The following is a 5726-nucleotide window of genomic DNA, read 5'->3' on the forward strand; positions in this document are numbered from 1 at the left end:
GCATGTTTGATTATTTTTTTGTAGGGTAAATGGCCAAATATACCCCTAAAGTAATCGAAATAGAGTAAATTTATCTTCCGTTTGTAAAGTGGCCTATTTGGCGCGATTATATCCCCCCCCCCCCCCCCCCCAACCGCAAAATGGTTTGGTTTGAAGTAAAGATACCAAACTGCGCAAAATCGAGCTGTGAATATGTCACGCCCCAAACCTTGCGAGGTGTGGCCGGCACCCAATGCCATACTCAGCCCGACTCTGTAACTATGAACTCTGGAGGGGTAGCCCTCAACTTAGGCCAACGAGGCCTACCTGCAAGCTAACAATAACAATCAAGGCCGATTGAGCCATATTCAAAATCATCTGAAAATAACGTTTCTCTCATCTGAGGGGTAAACATACACAAAAGCTCATATGCATAACTGTGCAGGTCGACAAGACTGCCATGAACGTCTAAAACCAACAATACCAAACTGAACATGTACACAGGGCTGGCAAGGCTACAATAATGGTATACAAAATATACATGATGCGTCTACAAGCCTCTAGAGATAACAGAACTGTATAATGATCGGGATAGGGTCTCGATCTACCTATCAAACCCGTATATATAAAATGGACTCTAAATTCTAGACCTGGTAACTCCGGGGGAGTGAAGCTTACCAATCAAGCTGATGTTGGGCTTCGTCCACTAGAAAGGTCTATCTGGCTGTCTATTAGGACCTGGATGCATGAAATGCAGCGTCCCCGGCAAAAGGGACATCGGTACGAAATAATGTAACGAGTATGTAAGGCAATAGAATAACTGAAAGCTGAAATTGAACTACTAATATAATAACTAAAAGTAACTGGGAGCCAAAGATGATTTGAAGATAAGCTTTCCTGCTGATACTTACTCAACTCTCTTAATATAGTAAGTAAAATAGGTGTTCGGCCCTATAAGGCTCGGTACGTGTAACTGTTCGGCCATAGTAGGCTCGCTCATAGGCCCTCGACCATACTAGACTCGGTATCTAGGCCATTCTGGCTCGCCCATAAGCGCTCAGCCGCAGTAGGTTCGGTATATACATTACCATCTAATCAGAAGTTGCCCAATAGGGGCCTGCCCACTGATTACAGCTCGGTGGTGGAGAAAATACTGTAATAATACTGTGTGTATATACATCTTGACTGAAAGAAGACAATACTGAATAGAATATAAAGTCCCAATTAGGGAGGATCCAATAACTTATGTGACTAAGATAATGTACATAAATTCAACAGTACAAACTTCTCATTATGTGTCGTTATCAAACGCATTTAGTTACGAGATCATGCCAAAATAAAGGAAAGGTTTAGCCTTAACATACCTTAACCCCCTTGAGTCCTTAATATCTTCCGGGCAACTCTTTAAACAATTGAACTCAATCTACCATAACATAAGGAGATTCAAAATTAGAGTTGAGTAAGGGTAAGTCTGTAACTTAAGCTAGTGGTTCGTTTACGTAAATTTGGGAAGGATCTCCCCTGTAACAAGGACCTCCTCTAATACCATGTACCAACAACAACAACCAGAGCAATACAATAAGAGAAACATCAACAATAGGGTACAAAATATTTCATTAACAAGTCATCAACATATCATGACGAGCGACAAGCTCAGATTGAATCCCTTTAGCACCCTTCAACCCCATTATTATTCATTCTTGAACTCAGTAATATATCCAATATAATAACGAATATACGTTTTAAAGGATTTCCAACCTTCTACTCACTTTCAAAGTTAACCGAAATAGCCCAACATAAGATAAATCACTATGGACAACTTCCAAGTGCTTTATAGGCATTTCCTTTTTCAGTTACCATTTTCCTCAACAAGCTTGACATGTAAACCAAAATAATGACACTAAAAAAATATTATATCCAATTTATTTCCCATAATTTCCCTCCACTTAAAGTTTATAAGAGCAACTTTCAAAACAATCCATCAAGAATAACAATATCTCAAGCTAATTTAAGTATTATCTTGTAGTTTATCATCCTAACAACTTAACCAACATACAAGCAAGATTAAGCACAATTAGTAGGTTGTTATACTTACCTTAACCAGTAGCAACAACTTAAACTTTCAGCCAAGCACAACCACAACTATCCTCAATGACAGCACAACCTCAAAGAGGTGTTGTTCTTCACTAAAACTAACTTTTAATGTTGAAATATGGTGTAATCACTTTAGAATATCCCTTGAACCTTGTGAATCCGTTTAGGAGGGTTAAGAGGAGTTTGGGGACGAAGTTGGGTAAAAAATTAATCCCAAATCGTTTTTAAAGTGAAGTACGTTGACTATCGCCTAAGTGGGTTCCATATAAAGTTGATTGTGCAGTCTCACAAGAAGGCGAATATCTCTTGACTCCGACATCATATCGATGAATGGCTTAATACGATAGAAACTATACTCGTAGATATTCAATTTGGTGGGTGGATCACCCCATAATTCTTATTATATTGAGAGAAAAGCTCTGCTACATTTGACCTAATTTTCAGCGCATTTATAAACGCAACTTGTGATGACCTTTGCAAACTTTTGTTCCACAACTCACTTAACTTCAAAATATAACACACGACTATCATACAACTAAAATAATTCATAACATAACCTCCTTATCACTTAATCACCCTAGTCTCACCCCAAAAGTACATGTTATAACATTCCCAACTTGATGACTTTCTCGAAACTTATTTTCTTCAATTCGTTTAGCTTTTAAGCCTTCCAACCATCTGGGTACTTGAAGTTCATGATCTTAAATATTTGTAACCTCCAAGGTAACATGATTAACTTACTTTATTTACTTTCAAAGATGATCTCATTTCGAGCTTACATCAGTTAATTTACGGCGTACTTTTACGTACGAAAACATGGGGTGTAACATCATTCCTCCCTTCGCAACATTCGTCCTCCAATGTTGATTGATGCGCTTATGAGTCTCCAACCCTCACGGTACTTTCTTAACACTTGTTTTAACTAATCATTATCTTGGTAGAAGTCCTTAAGCTCTCCGACTTATATAGATTCAGTTAAGATGCAATCCAACATGAAAGTATGGGGTGTAACATCCTTCCCCCCTTAAGAACATTCGTCCTCGAATGTTAACACTTACAGAGTTGCGAAAAATCTGCCAAAGTCTCCTTTGTAAACTGGACTAGTACCAACCTACACGCAGCCAAAAAACATACTACTTGCCACATAGGCCAATGTCTATAACTAGCAATACTTGGCCTCACACGATCGTCAATCATAAGTACTGCAAGTCAAAAATAAGAGCTCACCTCACGATCTACTAGTTTGAATATCCCATCTCGAGCCATATCTTCAGTTTGAAATAGGCGAGGTTATTTAGATTCAATTCTTCCTCCGCTTCCCACGTCATCTCTTCCACATTCTTGCTTCTCCATAAAACCTTCACGGATGCTACCTTTTTGGTCCTCAACCTAATGATCTATCAATCTAAGATAACCACTGGAATCTCCTCAGAAGATAGTTCCTCTGTGGTCTGAACGTCATCTATTGGGACAACCCAAGAAGGGTCTCCAATGCACTTCCGTAGCATGGATAATGGACTGACTCTAACTCTGGAGGAAATTAAGATCATAAGCTACTCTGCATATCCGTTGAATGACTCTATAAGGCACCATATATCTCAGACTAAGCTTTCCCTTCTTACCGAATCTCATGACGCCTTTTGTAGGCAACATATTTAGGAATACCTAGTCGTCTATGATTTTTCATATATTCGTACTTTAGGAATTCTTATTCTACAATATTGGCTGTCACGACCCAAAATCTAACCCGTCGTGATAGCGCCTAATGTGGTACTATGCAAGCCGACATTTCATAATATTCCCAACACTTTTAACTGAAAATGAGTCAAAGCAGTTTAAATAATAAAATTCTCATAAATAGGATAGAAAACCCAAAACACAACGCGGAAGTTCCTAAAAATCAGGGTGTCACAAAGTACATGAGCGTCTATACAACACAAGTCTGGGAGTACTATCGATAATAGTCTGAAACTAAATACATAAAGTGGAAAGATAGGGAAGGAGAGATAAGATCTGCGAAACGCCGGGCAACTACCTAAAAATCTCCAAACGATCAACTGCGCAAAGAAATCAACACCCACCGTGTCCGGAAATACTTAGATCTGCACATGAAGTGCAGTGTATAGCGTGAGTACAACCAACTCAATAAGTTACAAGACTAAATAAAGTATCGAAAGTAGTGACGAGCTTCACAGTTATAGTTCAATTACAGTAATTTCAACATAGGAAGGTGGACATGCTTTCAAGTTCGACAATTTAGGTCAACAGTTAATTCATGTCAAGTTCAAGCGAAATAGAATAAAATATATCTTAGAAATTTCAAGATAGTGATATATAACAGCTAAGTGAAATAGTAATGAAGTCAAATGCATCCTCTCAGAGCAACAATCACTCAGTCCTCCCATTCACTCCAACCTCGCAATCACTTATTCCTCATAGTTACTCATTCATCTCAATCGCTCAGCACTCGGCACTCGCTCGCAGTAGGTACCTGCGCTCACTAAGGGTGTGTCTTTACTCCGGAGGGGTTCCTTCAGTCCAAGCGCTATAACAAGCCAATCATGGCATATATCAATGAAACATGTTGTGGCGTGCAACCCGATCCCATAAATAACCTTACAATCAAGCCCTCGGCCTCACTCAGTCATCAACCTCTCCTGTCTCTCGGGCTCTCAGAAATCATGGTATTCAGCCTAAACAAAATGATATAATGTATTAACAAAGAACAATAGAGACAGAGATATGATATGCAAGTAAAACTGTGACTGAGTACAAGCAGCAATTAGCAGATAATTCAACATGTAACACGGCCTCTGTGGGTCCCTACAGTACCAATACATAGCCTAAACATGATTTCTAACATGATTTGCAGTCAAATTTCTATAACACTTGGAGAGCATATGGCTACAACAGATTATTCAACTTCACAATTCTATGGAATCGACCAAGTCACAATTCCTACGGTGCACGCCCACACGCCCGTCACCTAGCATTTGCGTCACCTCCAAACCAATCACATGACACATAGTACGGGGTTTCATACCCTCAGAACCAGATTTAGAACTGTTACTTACCTCAAGCCGTGCAAATCTCTCCTCCAACACACCTTTGCCTCGCTATACGACCTCCGAATGCCTCGAATCTAGCAACAAATAATTCAATACAATCAGCAGAAACTAAAGGAATCAATCCCATAAGAAAATACTAAGCTCTAAATCAAAAGTCAAAAAGTCAACTCAAAAGTCAGCCCTCGGGCCCACGTCTCGGAATCGGGTAAAAGTCACAAAATCCAAATACCCATTCAACCACGAGTCCACCGCCCATACCAAAATTACTCAAATCTGATGCTAAAATCTCGATCAAAACCTTAAAATTTAGCCCAAGAACTTTTCTCCACTATTCCCAACTTTCCACCCCAAATCACAAATTTAATGTTGAAATCAAAGGCATAATCATGGAAATTAACCAAAATTAGGTAAGAATCACTTACTCCAAACACCCACGTGAACAACTCTCCAAGAATTGCCTCCCACCGAGCTCCCAAATCAATTTTTGTGTTATGAACTCAAACCCTCATTTAGAAATATATAAAGTTCTCCCCAATGATCGTTAATCACGATCGCGGGAATTGCCTCGCGATCGCGAAGTACAAC

Source organism: Nicotiana attenuata, chromosome 3, assembly GCF_001879085.1.
Source record: "Nicotiana attenuata strain UT chromosome 3, NIATTr2, whole genome shotgun sequence".
Lineage (NCBI taxonomy): Eukaryota > Viridiplantae > Streptophyta > Magnoliopsida > Solanales > Solanaceae > Nicotiana > Nicotiana attenuata.